Here is an 18429-nt window from a genome sequence, read left to right as displayed (position 1 = left end):
GAGTCTGCTGCCTACCTGGTGGGACAAGCAGGGGGGCTGTTCATGGTGAATATATACCTATAAAAGCACATGCTCAAGCAATGCAGGAAGACTGTTCACTTCATTGCATACACACATGCAAAAGAATATGAGTCTTGCAAAACCATTTGCTTCCCTGGACTACAAACATATGCAAAAAATGCAGAGCGGGGAAAACCGTTCACTGCAGTTATTTTACTTTGTTTTGGCAACACAATACGCTGGATGCTGGCTGGCTCTCTTGCCAGTCCAGACAAGTGCAGGGCTGCTGGAACAGCACAGAGCAGCATTTCCAATGCCAGTGACCTGCAACTAATTCTGTGGGGGTGATTTCAGGGCAAAGGAGGGAAAGGACAGCCCCAGTGTCAAACTCCAACTGGCAAGATTTCAGCTTGAGATTTTCCTTATTTCAGTAAAGTCTTGGATTCATAAGTTTAGAAGTACACTTTGAAGATTATGCTGCTATTGGATAATTCATCAATTCGTCAGACATACTGATTTCCTGAATGCCAGTTTCCACTGTGGTATAAACAGAAAACAGTGAAAAGTAGATTAAAAAATGAGAGTTTGAGCTGTGATGCCTCCAAAACCCAGAACTGGAGCCTTGTGAGCTTGATGGCAATGAGCACATTCTGAAGCTTTTCTAACATGTTAAGAAGGGACTCAACTGCCCTAACTGCACTAGGGTTTCCAGCTCCTGCAATGCTCACTGGCACAGTATGGATAAAAGGATCTGTGGTGCAGAAATTCTTCTCAAAATCACTCTTTTAAAGGGCAATGAAATGTTACACTATGTCTCCTGGTTCCCATGCTGGGTATGGAGAGCATCAGATGGCACTGATTGGCTGCACTTCTCCACACCCTGTTACCCTCTTCTGCAGCCAGTGAAGAGGGCACATGGCACAGGGAAAAGAAAAAGGATGCCATCCATCCATCATTGTTAATTAAGATATCAATTTCTTGCCTCTATGTGAATGAAAGATGTTTTAGAAATTTATGGTACCCGTTGTGCACAGAATCAGACTTGATTTTGTCATTTGGTTTTGACAATTTAACCTAAATTTACAGCCTGTAAAGGGCACTTCCCCTGCAGAGTCCTTGTGAAAGACACCCTAAATTTTGAAACTGATTCTTCTAATGAATTTTGGGTGTGGAATTGTCTCAAAAAACAATGCTTAAAAGCAATCAGGACATCAGCCTTCACATAACAACTTGTACTGTCTGGCTGTAGAATAATTAACTCAATAATTGGCTCATGACTGCAAATGCCAGAATGACATCTAGAAATGACAAAGTGTTTGCGGGGCTCCCTAGATAACTGTTAGAAACCAGGAGGAGTTTGTCCTCCTATTCCCTGTTTATTTTGGTGTTAGAGACACCAGCCAGAAGGATAAAAGTACCCTCACAAAAAACCCTAACACAGGCTGTTATGTGTAAACAGTAAATATTTATTGCAGGTAGAGGTTGAGAGCATCTCTCAAAAAGTGCATTTATCATATGTTTAGTGCGGTTTGGGTTGTGAAAAGTAATATCTCTTATTGGGTCATTGTAGACATCTGGGTAAAAAAGATGAACTTTTGGCATACAAGACCTTTTTTATTTGACTGTTCCTAAGTTTTGATGTGTCCTTAAGGAAAAAATAGCAGCTTATCTTCTAAAAATAGATATATACTGTATGAAATATGTACTCTAACATATTGAAACAACCTAGCCTCCTCCACCACTGAGAGCACATTTCATGGAAATACTAAAAGTGAGAGGATGCTTTCATTTTCTGTATTTGTTGGGGCTTGTGTCAGATGACTTAAACCTGCCTTGCCAAATGTGGGGTGTTTCTATTAGAAATAATTGGTCCATAAATGCAGCTTCAGAGCATATGGATTTCTTTGGAGAGTGACAGAAGTTCACTGAAATTCACTGTTTTGCAACTGAATAATTAAAACTTGTGCTTTGAAATGATGATCTTGTCATCAGCCAAGAGAAAAAAAATGACATATTAGTTAGTTGATACTATGATCAAATGCTTTTCTGTTGCTATTTATAAAGTGACTCTAGCCCTCACTTGAATGTTATCAGGGAGGATAAAAAGAAAGGCCTGACACCCCCCTTGTGATTCCCACAGCTTCTGAACGAACAAAAATTTCCCTTTGCCTGCCTTGCTGTATTTTCAGCACGAGCACATTATGTTGAAGTGAAGAGCTTTCAGATGGAAGTTGTGGATTTAATGTATTTAGCTGCAATGAACTCTGTTCAAACAAACACAGGCAGTGAATAATGCTGTGCCATGAGGTGTTATGGATTATCCCTAATGTACTGAGAACAAAGCTCTCCTCCTTTTGCTAGGTGGTCTTTGGACATCAATTACCAGCTATTTTGCTTCATATTTCAGAATGAACTGAACACGGCTCTTTACCATCTCTCTTTGAAAGCCCTACAAAAATCTCTGAAATTATTTTCTACTCAAAATCATATTTAAATTGGATAAATTTCAGTGTATAAAAGATAGGTTTTCTGTACCGCACTATCAGTGATATTACTGGTTCTAACTTTCTTGGCCAAATTCCTCCATACATCTTTCTGAATTACTAACGTCTGTATTTACATGCATTAGTTAAAATAAAACCTGAGCATGAATATTTTCATGTACTATTTCTGAAAGGAGCGTGCTAGGAAATAAAATGCAAACTAATGTAGCTAGTACGTGATGCTAACAATAGCACTCTGTGACTTTTCAGAGTACTCTGAAGGAAGATGCAAGCCTCCAGCTGAGTTCAAGGTGAGAGTTGATATTAGACAGGATTTTCATCTTCAGGGACTCATTTTTATTAGTTGACATTGATTTTTCTGAGAGAAAAAGGAAGGCATATTCTGGCCAATAATAATTCAGCCCAACAAAATTGATTATTTATGCGAAGACACTGCTGGGAACTGAAGTAAGGAGTCCAAAGAAAGGTAAGATGAAGAATGAATAGCTATGGATGTGGCCCTGGGTAGCTATATGTGGTCCCATTATGGAAGGACAAGTGCATGTGTTTGATGGTGGGTGAAAGTTTATCTGGGGTTGATTGGAATTACTAATTTTAAAAAGTCTTTCCTTATTATTCCATTCACAGTAAAGGTCAGTCTAAATTTTCTACTGACACAAATTTGGGCCAAGGATATTTGTAAAAAAATATTTTTGAAATTTTATTCAGTTTCTTTGTTCCTAAAAAATTTTCCCCATACCCCTACTTCACTTCTGTTGCTGCTGTGGCTACTGGGCAGGAAGCAACTGGTCCCAAGGACAGCTGAAGAGCTTGTCCTGCTGATAAGTCTCTCAGCTGAGTGAAGTTCCAGTGAGACTGGGTTAGATGAGTTGCCTCGGGTAGCTCTTAGAAAAGCAATGAGTATGGAAATCCTCCTCAAAGCTTGTGGGGCTGAATGCCCAGCCCTGCATCTGAGAAGGAGCTGCTGCTGCCTCACTGATTTCTCCTGTGACACATTTGTGCTGAAAACAGACAGCTCTGAAAGCAGATGTTCCAGGGGACTAGTCCTTCACCATTAAGGTTAATTTCTAGGACACTGTTTGTTATTCTGTTGGGTAGTAGGGACTGTGAGAGAGCATCCAAATTGAAGGTCTGTCCCTTTGTATGACAAATGCTTCAGGGTGTTTAATCTGTTCATGTAAAGACTTAAAAACCCTAAATCACATGTATCTGGTGGCTTGATACTGTGCAAGGGATGGGATATTTAGCAGCTCTTGCTAAATAGTACTTGTGTACCTTGAGGAATAATGTACTCTGTTTTGGAAAACTCTGCTAGTGGAAATGTGGGGTTTTTTCGTAATTATAAGAATAAAAACAATCTATCTACTGTGCATTAGATGACAGGATTCAGAACAACATTTTTTGTCGATAACCAGTGTGGTACACATGGTGTAATTGTTATCGGTAATTTTATTGATATATTAACTCTACTTTTGTTGATTTCCTTCTTAGTTTCATTTGATTTATTAACATTGCTGAGGCACTTACTGTAGTATGAAGAAAAATGTGTCAAGTGATATGTGCCTAGGATTGATATTTAGCTAAGTTTTCTTTTAAAAGAGAGGAAAGGAAAGAAATCTCTACTTCTTTTGCTTGTCCCAGCCTGCAATACTGATCCTCTGAGTTTGGGAGAACACACAGATAACAAAGTTTGCCAGTTATACTTTCACAAATCTACTGGCAAATTATAAAGGCACATATAGAGATTAGGATGGTTTAGTTAATTGCCTTTTATATGTTTTTTTATTTTATCTACCCTTTATTGAGTTCAATAGCTGTTAGATTAGAGATTTCATATTTGGAATTATTTCCTCCCAAACTGCTTGGATATTTTTTTGAGATCTTTTTATGTATGTAGTCTGGAAATATTTTTATTGTTTTAAGGTAGGACTTAAAGGTCTCACTGATGATTAGGCACTGAAGAGTCTGCCTGCATTGATTTCAAAGCCCCAGAAGATCATTTTGTCATCCATCAAATGTAGGTGTTAAGGGACAACAAAATTTCCAACAGGAAGCACATGGAACAGTCAGAATAATTTTGCTGTGCTCTGAAAGTAAATGACATAAGGCTAACATCTTGAGGCTGAAACAAATTAAACATGTCATTGCTTGATAAAATATGCTAATGGTGTATTTCAGAAATTAAAATTATTGTTTCTCATTTCTATTTGATTGTACTATTTCATCTTCTTGTGGCTGGAGTCTTCTTTGAATCATATGATCGATAAGGCTAAATAAAAAGAAGTGTCCCTGTGGACCACATATTGAAACAAAAAAAATTCAAAAGAGGGTTTTTGTTGGTACCCACTATGTTTCCCATTAGGTGTCATCAGTTAGTGGTTGACTAGACAGGGTCTAGACTAGAGGTTATATGTATAGAGAAGGGATTACACATACATATTTCAACATTAGCCCACAAACCATTACACAGTTAAAAAAATACGTTTCATACCTTTTACCTCCTAAAAACATTACTGAATAATGAAACATCATGTCCTTCTACTTTGCCTGTAACTTTTATAAAACGTTAGTAGGAAACATTTTTGCAAATTATGAAAACCTAGCATATATGAAAATTTTTATGTTTATGTTTGTATGTTAGAGAGCATAAAATATTTTAAAAGCTTAAACTTTTACTTTACCAGTACGCCTTTGTCCAGTTTTAAAGTCCATTTTGAAAATGACTTCTCCAAAGAGAATATACATCATAATTGGATTTGCCCTGTCAATTACAAGCTGACTTTCTTAAAGCCGACATTGGCAAAAAGTTGATAACTAAATACACCAACTTAGTGAAACCACAGGTTAGCACTTATTCTGCAGGTCAATGATAAAAGTAATTTGATCTTAAAATACTGGGAGTCTCATGCACAATAAAGAATGATGAAACAAGATCTTTCACATATGAAGTAGGATGGTGTAAATTTTATGCACCCCATGATTAAATGCACAAAAATCCCATGTACATACAGACCTCGTCTTGGACTACCAGTCTTAGGTGACCTTTCCTGAAACACTCAAAATGACATTTAAAGTGCAGATGGTATAAATAACCCCTTCTGTTTACTAAACTTGCTTAGTTTTCTTGTAAACCTGGAGTTTATATCCAGTCTGCAGCTGAAGCCCAGAGAGACTCCCTGATAACTGGAAAACCATGCTGAGAAGGCAAAGGAGAGGAGAGAGAAAACTGTGTCATTTTTTGGCTCCCAGTTACAGATGTGACTTGCATAGGAAAGATATGATAGAAGAAGGAGGAACATCTGTGGTTCAGAGGGATTTGTAGGAATAGGGCAAGGCTCAAAATTTCCCCATTGCTAGTGATGCCATGATGATTTTTTTGCCTTTTCTTTTAAACCCCTTTTACACCCTTTTACAACTTCTGTATTCTTAGTGCCTTTTCCCTACATTCTTGGACTTGTTTGTCAAGCTGAGAGACTAAACATTTTAGAAGCTTCGTAGCTAGGGATCAGTGTGCCCCAGACCCCAAGGTCCTCTCCAGAACACATTCTGTAAACCAAGATAGAACCATCCAGGGGAAGGTTCCTTGGGGAGGGGGGCTCGTTCAAGCCTCTCATTGGGGAATCTTTGATAGATCTGCTAATTAGTAAAACCTTTAACGTTATACCAGATCTTTTGGGGTCACCCCCAAAATGCATTGAGGTGGGCATTGAGGTGCACTTGACCTGGATGTGTGCACCTAAGGATCCTTAAAACAAATACCAAGGTAAAATCCCTTTTTCCCTTCTAACCATGTTTGCCTCTTGATTTTAGGACCAGGAAAAGGCATTACTAGCACTGTCCACACAGTGGAAGCAGCTGGAGGGTCTTTGCACCCAGACAAATGCCAGGGCAGACACCCAGGACTTTCATCTGTCACAACTCAAATATTTTTGACTTTAGCTGTTTTGAGCAATTGCTTGCAACTACCCCTGGGTCTGGCTGATAAATCTTGGAGATGTTTCTCAGTGAGAGACTGGTAAGGGTAGGCTCTTCCCTCTTCTCTCTGTTTCCAGCAAAAAATAACTTTCACCATTTCCACAACATCAATTCCAAGTGATTTTTAGTGAAGTAGGTGAAAAAAGGCAGCAGGCATATTTTTAAAATACCATTTAAACCCCCCAACCCAACAAACAAGCCTAGAACTGTACACTGCTGTTGTATTTTGCCATTCTGCTTGTAAGAAATATTGAACACTTGCATGGTTGCAGACACTGTCCTGTTATTGGACTTGATGTTCTCATTGCTGTGGTTTTCTAGCACTGAGAAACACTTACAAGTTGTCCTGGAGGAGGACCAGGTGTCTAGTGTAGATATAGGCTCAGCTAATCCACGGGGGCACATATCTCCAGATGGTTTTCAATGGGCAGAAGCAGCTTATCCAAGGTCAAAATGCCAAGAGCTGTCACTGTCAGCAGTCAGCCAGGGAGCTGGGCTGGTGGACATAAACCTCCTTTGGAGTCTGAGTTGCAGCCAGTTTGTGGTCAAGCACAGCAAATGAGCTTTGGAACATCTTTACCAACACTTCTCTTGCTTCAGAGAACCTTAATCAAGGAAGAGATGTGATTTTCCTCTGTGCAATAGAGTTGTTAATGCTTGATTATATATTCTGAAAGATGAGGACTTCAGTTGAATTGTCTGTTCAATGAAACAAGGAAAATAAATGGACACAATAGAGCAGGTGCCAAGATAACCAAACTAAGTCTGATGACTTCCAGCCTTTGTGAAAAAGTTGTATCTGTTGCTTGCACAAAAAAAAATCTGCAAATCCTTCCTTCAACTAGCAACAGTATGGCTGAAATGAAGTAGTGGTTCTCATTAGAAGAAAGCTGTTCAGTTTCTTAGAATATTCTTTATACATATTTATGGCAGAAATCCAGTCACATGCATAAAAAAATGCTGACAAGAGAAGAATCAAACATTATAATATGTTGCAAAATCAGACTTGTGCTTGTAAAATTTGATGAGAAATTTAGTTATAAATTTAAGTGGAGCAAGAAGTAGATCTTACAAACCCTGCTGAGAAGATCTGCATAATTTCTAATGTAGTGGTTATCATAAAATCATAGAATTGTTGAATCATAGAATATTTGTGTGTGCAAAGGATCTTCAAGATCATCTACTCAAACTTCCTGCTGTGGGCAGGGGCATCCTTCATTAGACCAGGTTGCTCAGAGCCCCATCCAACCTGGCCCTGAACACTGCCAGGGGTAGGGTATCCACAACTTCTCTGGCAACCCCTTCCAGTGCCTCACCACCCTCACAGTCAAGAATTTCGTCCTAATATCTAAGCTAAATCTACTCTCTTTCAGTTTGAAGTCATTCCCATTTGTCCTGTCACTCCAGACCCCCATAACAAGTTCCTCTCCAGCTCTCTTGTAGCTCCACTTAGGTACTGGAAGGGGCTCTGAAATCTTCCCAGGGCCTTCTCCTCTCCAGACTGAACAACCCCAGCTCTCTCAGCCTGTCTTCATAGCAGTGCTCCAGCCCTCTGATCATCTTCATGACCCCACCCTGGGCCAACTCCAGCAGATCCCCGTCCTTCTTATGTTGGAGGACACAGAAAACAGTATTCCAGGTGGGGTCTCACAAAATCAGAGTAGAGATGTATCTAAACTTCTTCACAAAGGAAAACAGGTTAATTTTAAGTAGTATATTGAGAATCAGCTCAATATATGACTTCAGTGATTTATTATTTAACCATTATTACTCAGAAACACGTCAGAGATAATGAGGCGTTTTCATGTTCAAATAATCTTTTAATCACATTTTTCAAGCATAGTCCGCTATCTTTTCCTTACGGGCATACTTGAATCAAATTAAGAAGCTGTCAGAACTGTGTACAATTTGCTTAGTGCAGAATTATCTAAAAACTGTATGTTACTAAACTCAAAAGACACAGATACCATGTTCTGGTACAAGTGTCATCTATTCAAAAACAGAACATTAAAGCTGGACCAAACAGTGAGATGTAGAGCCATGTTTTACAGGGCTTTCTTTTCCTGTAGAAATTGAAGAAAAACCATAAATAAAGCACCTAAATCAATACTTCTGCAAAAAAATTAAGTCTGAAAAAGCAGAAAAATGGTGGGTTATCTTTGTTTGCTTGGGTTTCTGAGACAATAGGTTACAATATAATAATATTTGCAAATTCCCCCAATCAAATACTATTATGTTCAGAAAACAGAACTGGTAATCTTTCCTGAATGGTTTGAAAGCTAAGATCATCAGGCAGTCTCTTTATTCAACAGCTGAAGCTTTATGAAGACTATATGATATTGCTGAAAGAGTGAAGATGCTACCTCCAGCAATGAGTCCCTTAAAATAATAACTAAAAAAGCCACAATAATAATTTGGCATGATCTGGTTTTGTGCAATTCTGTGTTTATTTTCTTGCACTAGGAATAAAATCTTGTAACTCTGGGGTAGCTTTCTATCCATTGTAGTTTTTATTCTCACCTGTGCTGATGATGATTTAAAAGTCCAATGCATCTTAAAATTATGTATATTTTATTATATATATGTTTTGCCACAAAAATCCAATAATCAGTGTTAGGTCCGATTTGACACTTAGGCTGGAATAGTCAATAGTCCTTAAAGACTTACTCTTAACTCACACATCTATCAGTCCAAACTTTGAAAATACTGGCTGTAAAAATGTATTCTCTTCAAAATATTGGTGAATGAAAGAGGGGGAAAAAGTAAACTAGAAATTTATGTGCTTCCTTTGGAAAAAGAGAAAAAAATTGCCACATGAAAAGATTACAGCTGCAATGAAACAATAGAGTAATTTCAAATTTTAAAAGAGAAATTAAGGGGCATTGTGATGGGACAAAAAATAGAAAACAATATTCAGCAGCACAGTTTTGCACAAATGTTCCTTGGCAGCCTGTGTTTTTACTTTTGCTAGCAAAAGTAGAATACAGAGTTCAGCAACTGTGATTTTTTAGATACTGGCATAAACTATTGCTATTGAGTACTACTTCAAAGACACTGAACTTCAAAGTTATAGATTTTCAGCGCCCATTCTGGCATCCTTCTTCTGCACCATCTTCTGCTCTTTGCTTGTTCTGTTTTTGAAATAAAAAATAATTCAAAAGTAAAAGGTGGGAAAAGAATCTTCAAAATGTTGCTGTTCAGATGAATTTGCAGTTCTCTTGACAGCCCAGACATAAAGTCTAGAGACAGTACTTTGCTGTTTTAAGACAGTATTTTGTAGCTCTTTGAAGGCTCTTAGTCCAATCTGATTAGCAGAGTTAGTTAGAGAGGATAAAAACATAGCATGCGTGAGTACTGAGAGACCCTTAATTTTCCTTGATGAGCACGTAAACTGCTCTTCCTGTGTGCCAGAAACTCTTGCATAACTTGTCCTTTGCGGACTGTGGTCCCTATAAAGCAGCTGGAATGGGATACAGATGCAAAGATATGATCAGATGCAAACACATAAGATGATAAAGTAGAAACATGAAAGCAGAGAGGACCATAACACTGATATTTCTGTGGCTAAATACAAGTGTCTTCTGCTAGTCAATAAACATGTGAAATCCCAGACATCTGCTCTGTCCTTACCTCCAAGGAGAAATGCAAACTACTGCAGCCCTTACTTCCCCTACATCTACTTCTGTATATGCAAACATTTGTACTTTAGTACCAAATGTCACAGGAAACTCAGAATACTGTGGCACGGGAAAAAATGGGGACCTAGGTGTTTCTAATGCCTCAAATCCTCCTGTCCCTACAGATCAATGGAGTATAACCTAACTGATATGTGGGTTTATTATACCAATACGTACCTCATAAAGGATTGTTGCAACATGGCAAAAACTAGAGTACACTACGAGCTATCTAAGCACCAACGTGTCTGTAAGTTTCTGAGTGAATGTTAAGATCCTGGCCTTAAAATCACATAAGAACAATAATCCCACCAGTATGAATGGGATTTTGAAAAAACCTCAACATAAAAAGGATAGAAATAAAATTGTTTGAGGTATTTTTGCACTTAGATGGTTATAATGAAGAGGAATATTTTAGTACCTGAGAAGGATTATCATTATGCTTTGTGCTAAGATCCACAAGGCTATTAATTAGGGTACTTCAGTCTGTTTACAGCTTGAGATGAAAATGACCTGCCAGTCATTATCAGCCATTGTCAGAATTTGTCAGCTGTTGCCTCCTGCATCCACTGTGGCTACCAGCTTTATCTACCTCTGCTGCTACACAAGCTTTCTGAGTAAAATGCCAAAATGTATTAATAATATTTAAATTAATATTTAGCCCAATATTTTGTTTAATGCTAGCCCAAATCCTGAAACTGCAGGACATTTTAAAAAAAAAAACATTGTCCCCACACCTTTCTTCTTCTTTTCCATGAGGACTATGTGTTGGCAAAGGCCATAAAAGCTCTAGGAGCAGAGCCAGGCTTATGGCAAAGCTTACGAAAGCTTATGGCAAAAGAGAAGAGGCTTTGCATCTCCATCCCATGTTGGAGGTTGAGGTGCTCTACATGCTCCACAGCCTGACTATGCAGCTTCCCCTTCTGCATCCAGTCTGGAAGACACCAGTTTTGGTAAGCAAGGATGGAACCAACTGGGTTAGTGGGGACATACCCACCCAACGGGGTACAACCAGCTCTGAGATAGACAGCTCTATTTCCCTGAGAGGGAATAAATCAAGAACAAAGGCTTGGGAAGATCATGCCTGAGGCCAGGTGCTGTGGCCACATCTTACTGCTCAGGCACCAAGTCAGCTGAAGGAGAGCATGAGGCCCTGGAAGGTCCAGCCTGTGGCAGGGAATACAACAAAGGCATTGAATTAAGCTCAATCCTCCTACTGCCAGCTGCACCACAGATATTGCTGTATCTGGGATTCCCCTGCTTGTATATTGTGGTGACACCTCTGGGAAAGTTCAGTCTAACTTTCTTCTCATGAGTAAAGGATCAGCAGCTCAGAACTGGAGATACAAACCATTGAATGTAAGTAATGTAAAAGTAAAGTAAAGTAAAACAAGAACAACAGGACAAAACAGAAGATAGAATATACTCTCTCTAACCAGTCTGGTGATTGAAAAAATCTGCTTAAGAAATCTGCAGAGGCTGCAATCAAGCTGTGGCTATATATACCTCCATTTTGAGAAATTGTTTTAGAAGAATGGAGTTTTCTGTCTTTAATTTTCTCAAGATATTAAAGTGTTGTGCTGTTGTCCTAGTTCCTGCAAGACACTGCTGCAAACTTAATGCTCCCAGTATTGGAAATTGCCCAGGCTTAAGTAAAATTAGTCAGTAAGGAATGTTGTAGACCATTTGTCTTTTTCTGACCCTCTCTAGGCCCTCATTTTGTGAGATTGAAAGATTTCTCAGAGTGCATTAGCTGAACCATATCTTGAAATTATGAAGTACCCACCTTCCTTGTGCTCATGACTTTTTATTTCAAAGAGGAGAACTTGTCTAGTTGTAGAGGCTCTTCTAGGTATCTAGGTGTCTAGGTGTAATTCATCACCTGAAAAAGGGAAAAAGATATAAGGAAATGTAAGCTTTTAAATTTTTAGATATGTGTTCTCACATATTTTCGCAAGTGAAATAAATTTGAGTAATTGGTAATACAAGTTTGATCCATCCCATCAAAAAAAAAAAAGAAAAAAAAAGAAGAAAAGAGCATGACTTGGGGGCTTCTTGAGAGAAAAATAAAGAATAAAAAGAGGATCATTTTTATTTCTGCTGCAGCTATGAGGACAAGCTACTCTAAGCTGCTTTAGTGGAGTAGGGAAGACAGTCAAAAGTCAGGCAATTTGCTAGCGATCCTTCCTGGCTTCTGCTAGGTACCACAGAAGATTACATAGGTCAGATGATAATTTAGATCAATCCATGAGCTGAAATGTAGACAATTACTCCAACAGCACTGTTAGTAATTATTCTGCATTGTGCACAATCTGACAGCAACTCTCCCAGACACCCCCATCTTCACAGTGCTAGGTACTCCCAAGGAAAAAACCAGAAAAGCCAGCTCTGGTTTGAACAAAGAGCTTGCTGGTAATTTCTGAGCTTATCAAGAATCATGGAAACTTCAGGAAAGGCCACAAGATGTGCAAAATAATCTACCATTTATTTGTTGTTGGGACTTAACAGCCTGCTCCATACATTTTCTGCAGCTCTGAAAAACTGAGGACAGAGGAAGTAAAGTGCATCTGAACATTCAAAAGGACACATTAATTGATACATCAAATCAATTAAATACTACCCCAAAGCCCTTTATCTGGGCTGTACCTTGGGCTTAGAGCAGTTTCCAGTTAAAAGCATGAAGTGAACACTGACAGCCCGCTCCCCACAGTGAGCACAGTGCCCTACGTGGTTGGCTCTGAAGAGAAACACAGGCTGGGATCTGGCAGATGGAGGTTTGGATGAATTTGTTGATACGAAGAACTTGTTAAACTGTGCCCCAAGAGAATGAGCACCTTTCCACTAGATATATTCACTATTATATCTAGACAGTAGTGAAGCTCTGGGTATCCCTGCCTGCAGGCATCATCACCACTGGAAGGATCTTTTGGTTTTGTTCAGTCTCCCTACTAGAGAAAGGGTGACTCTAATTAACCTTAGACTCTAAATACTAAAAAACAAACAAATAAACAAAACCTCAAACAAACAAAATTTTAAAAATATAAATTAGTTGAGATCCCATACAATCATAAGAGCCTTCTAAAGTCCATAAGGGTTTGTTTCTGCCACAGGATTTTTAAAAAGTCTCTAAGACAGAAACAGTCTGAGGTTTATGTGTACTGCCATGAATGCCCAGTGGTCTAGTAGAGCTCCTGGATGGTTTTATCTTTAAGAGATATGGTTTGCTCTGACATTCACAGTGGAAAGGTCAAGTGTCTGTCCTGCAAGCACAGTCCCACTGGATACAAAACTTAGAGTACAAATTGCAGTTTTATTTGATCCAAGCACGGATGCAGGTGAGTCAGAGTATCAATGAGGAGAGACAGTATGTAGTTTGACTGTTTGCTGCATTTATTTCTGACATTCAAAAGGTGATAGCTTATCTTCTTACAAGGGCCTACTTGTAATCATAATTCAATAAGAAAAGGGAAAGCACCAACCCCATTATTTGTATTTGCTACAAATATCTTGGCCCAAGTTAACAAAATAGTCAGTTGGATATACAATTTTTCAAATATTAGTATTCACAAATATTAATATTACAATTTCTAAGTACTGTGTGGGATATGGTAGGGCTTCTCTCTATAATTAGACAAGAAAACAGCCATAACAGCTGACACATAGATAGCAATACTTAGTCGTGGTTTTAAATTTAAGTAATCTAAGTAGTTAGATTGAATGGAATTAATGGGCTGGTGCTTATCAAAATAAATAAGGCTTAAATTTTGAGTTATCTTACAGTGTGCAGACAGTATTTGTTGACTTGTGTAGCCACTGAAAATCTAAGCTGCTACAGCTACAGCTACTAGAGAAAGGAAACTTCTGAAGGGTTCAAGTTGCAGTCAATATCAAAGGCTCAGGAAAAGCACCTGAGCCACTACAAAAGAAATTAGTTACTTCACTGAGTACAGGAGTAAGGATTCTGAATGTGACTGTCTGCACCTGCCTTTATCACCACAACCAAGAAAAAGAGGGATAATGAAACTTAGCCTAATCACAAATAAGGGTGCAGACAGCACTCTTGTGATACCCTGAAAAGATATAAGTTACAGTCTTTAACAAACATTGCAGTTTATTTCAGCTTAAAGGTCAGAATAAAGGGTGTATATTTCAGGGAAGAGAGAATATACTCTTTCAAATGTCTTCCATTGCTCTATGCTGCAAGATACAATAATCTTGCTGCTCAGTATGAGCCTTCTCATATTTTTTTAGACAAATCAGTGAATGGTAAGAAAACTTTATACTTTTTAGTACTGCTTACTGCCCTTTAAAAAGAGGAGGTGATATATTAGCAAACTGCCTGTGTGTTGACTGTTCAATACTACACAGCTTTTTGGTGATTGATGGCACAGGGAGCAGGTTCTTTGGGCAAATGAGGAAAATTTTCCTGTACTAAGTAACAGTAAGAATTTATAGTGGATCAGTTTGACTGTAGTATGTATGTATGCTATACAGAAATGAAATTACCGTATTCTATTTCCAATGCAAAAGCCAAATTAATTCAGTTTACCTTATTTCATATTAAAAGAACAGTCTCCCAACAGGATTTGGTTTCGTTAAATCAGCATATTCTAAAAATTGATTCTGATCAACTTTGAATATCTTCAAAACCCTTTCTTACTAATGAGTAGGTGTATAAAAACATTGAATTGTATTCAATGTATCAAAATCAATAGTGAAATCTCTCTAAGTAATTAAAAGCAAGAAGTGTTTATCTTAAAATCATATTGGATGTAGGAATATACAGGTAGCAAATGTTGTACCAGTTCAGCTGCTACCTTCAGCAGAGTTTAGGCCACCACTGCCTCAATGACTGAATGTGAAGAAACTTGGTTTACTGATAAAATCTCTCATATGACTGTGCCACTCACAGTCTGTGGAATAAAACTGCTTTTTCATTTGCTCCCTGGTGGTGTCTGACCTCCGCCCATGGCCTGGAGAGAAGCAAATATGGTGACCTGTTTGCTGCCTGCCAACCAGTTCATTGACAATTGAACTGTGCAGGGAAGTTCTTCCCATAAAGGACGAATAATTCTTTTTTTTAATCCATTTTCTCTGAGGTTTCCTTAGACACCTGCTAATCTTGCTTTACATGTCACTGTGTCTTTGCCAGCCCCTTGACCTGGCCTTCTTGCACAGCCTGACAGGAGAGGAAAGTGTTTGGCCATGGGGACTGCTGCTCTGCAGGGTCAAATAGGCTCTACCACTGCCTTGCATATGTTGCATTAATGTATTTGCTTTGGCTCTCTGCATATAATTCAGGATCAGCACAGAAAACAGCTACTTAATATCACCTTTTTTGCTGTTTTTTGAGAGTAACTTAAGAGAAGTTTCCTACTTTATCCAAATTAATGCAGAAGTCCCTATAGTCATTTTTCTCAGTGTTTACTTCATGGCTCACAGTCTGATTGATATTTCTGCCCTACGAACTTACTCGTAAAGACCGATTACTATTGCATACTATTTTGCTCACAGTAAAATAATGTATCACCTGCTTTTAAGAATACTTTGTTTAGGTTGCACCCTGGTGGTTTTGTTCTTGCTGCTTAAACTTCTCCTTTGGGTGTAATATTTCTGGACTAAACTGAGTAACCTTTTCATAGTTCTAATAAAATTTGAAAATACAGAGAAATGACTTACAGCTAGAAGGTCCCAAGTGTTTTCCTTCTACTGTGGTGTCTGAGTCCATCATAGCTGTCAGTCTGCGAGATCAACAGCATCACAATTATGTTACTGGTTTCCTAAAAGAGATACTTATAAAATAAATTATCTGCTGGGGAAAAGGTAACCAATGCAAACCCTTTGATCAAAATTAACACTTTCCAGTTCATACTTAAAAAGTTATTTTCATATTTTGATCAGGAAAACTTTGAATTGGAAAGAGTATTGGGACACTTACCTTTTAACTGATTTTGAATTCTAATAATTTCTGGCCGAACTGTAGAGGTTTCATACTGCTTTCTGCTAAGGTATGGACCCCTTCCAGAGACATGTGTCCTGGTTTTATTTCTCCAAGACTCACTTGTTCTGACATGATCTTCAGAAGTATGACCATGTCAACAAGTTTGACTTGCATTCAGTATATGGGATGGGATACTTTTATACTTTGCACCGAATGCAAAGTTCAACGTTTTTATTAAAGCAGAAAAATTGTCAAGACAATAAGAGAGTTTAAGGAGTTTCAGTCACCAGGATTTTCTGAAGTCATCTGCCTTTGTACTCTTCTGGGAGCTGCAACCTATGGCTGCAGTTTGAGAATAAAGCAGGATTGTTCCTCATCTGTGTGGCTCAGGAAGACACTTCAAATACCTTGCCTCAACATTTGGGTTATAATGATGATTGATCCCTATTATTTGCTCGTCTTGCTGAGTCACATGCTGCAGCTCTACAAGAAAGAAGTCTTCAGATACTGGGAAGGTAACTGGATTTTAATTTTTCAGAATGTTTTCTGAATTTTTTTCTGTTGGTACCCATGCTTTGCCAGGCTTTACATAGCCCCATTTTGTAGTCCTGTGTGAAGAAGATGGCAGCTCATAGGTAATGACTCCTGTTAAATGGCTGAGCCTTCACTGGGAAGCTGAGATTACAGAGAGATTAAAGCCAACCAAGTGAAGAAAGAGGGGAGGGAAGTTCTCCCTCATGATGAGTAGGGGACCAAACTGTTGCTGCTCTAACAGTGTTTGGTTGCTACCCTCTTTCTGGAGAACTGTGTCTTCTTCACTGACATTGCAAGGGGTTTCACCATAACTGTTCCTTGTTTTTCCAAGAAGACAGTAGGTTTGCTCCAGTGCATACTTTGCTGGGCAATGGGCTCTGCTCCCTCTGCTGCAGAGGCTGGATGACCCTGCGGACATCCAGATGTTGAATGCAGTGCCCCAAACACAGCATCAATGCTGTAGAGATGCTCAGTCACAGAGAAGCTCAGTGGAGCTGTTAAACTGGTAGAAACTCCAGACAGATTGTTTTTTGGCAAAGCTACCCCCTTAACATGTACTTTTGCTTGTGGCTGCTGAAGTCTCCAAGTTCTTAATTATTTGTTATTTCTTTCCTCCTCAGAAGAGTTCTTCAGAGCATTACACGCAATAGGTTTTTCCCGTTGATTCTGTTCAAACTCAGAAGCAATCAGAATGTAGTAATCAAATTTACTGACTGCCAGGCAACATAGAATTCTGCAGTCAAGTAAAGGTTATAGCAGTCTCTATATACAGCAAGTACTCTAATACTATCATTTCTTTTATAACTTCTGGATGAACTGAACTTCAAGAACTTGTTTAAAAGTGATGAATGCTTGATTCCTTTGGGTATCACACCGTGGCACAACTAGTCCAAATGATGTTATTAGTCCAAGTTTCGTTCTTTTTTATATCAGTGTATTTTAATGCAAATAGTTTTTTCGGAGTGTCTCAGAAGACTTAACTGTGCATGTCTATAAACCAAAAGAATAGCACTGCATGCTGTTTTGTAAAAGAGGCTTGGACCAGAGGTTAAAGTTAGCCATAAGGAGATCAGTTTGGTGGTTGGATTGAAGGTATTTTAACAGAAATCTTGTTGTGAAAACTAGGCAGGTGATACAGAAATTAAGGAGGGGACATGGAAGGTTTTATGGTTTTACTCTTTCAGCAACCACTCGGTGTACATACAAGGCATAAGCAACTGACACAAAACAAACCAGGGTTATTTGAATTTGAAGATGGAGATTTTTGTTTATTACAAACAGAACTAACTAGATGTTTTACATAAGACAATTCACATCAAGTATTGGAAGTCTTTCCTATCATGATTTTTGATGAAGTATCGAGAAGTATAATAAATATTTATACTTAGACACAGCAAATTTTAGAATTATCTGTGCTTCAGGGCTGACTGAATGAGAATAGAGTAATATTATAAATGTCTGTTTCTAAAAATAGTCATGTGTCTTAATGATTCCTCTTGCAAAATATCTTCATCCTCCCTTACAAGGTCTTCAAACATTTTAACTTGTAAATGATAATAGATATAACTATGTTCTTGCAAGGACAGTTCAATAAAACAACCTATGAAGTCTCACAGAGCTGGTCATCCACAGTAACTTTTATGATGGAAAGATTTATCATATGTCTAAGTAGTCATCCCTTTCTATTTTGTATGTTTTACCTCCTCCTAAAACAAGAAGTACATACTTGATATGTATAGATAGTGACATTGTAGCAGCACCAGGTAATAGGTAGCAGCCTGTGAACATACTGACTTTGTAA

Source organism: Aphelocoma coerulescens, chromosome 1A (assembly GCF_041296385.1).
Source record: "Aphelocoma coerulescens isolate FSJ_1873_10779 chromosome 1A, UR_Acoe_1.0, whole genome shotgun sequence".
NCBI lineage: Eukaryota > Metazoa > Chordata > Aves > Passeriformes > Corvidae > Aphelocoma > Aphelocoma coerulescens.
Note: the sequence above shows the minus strand (reverse complement) of the source record.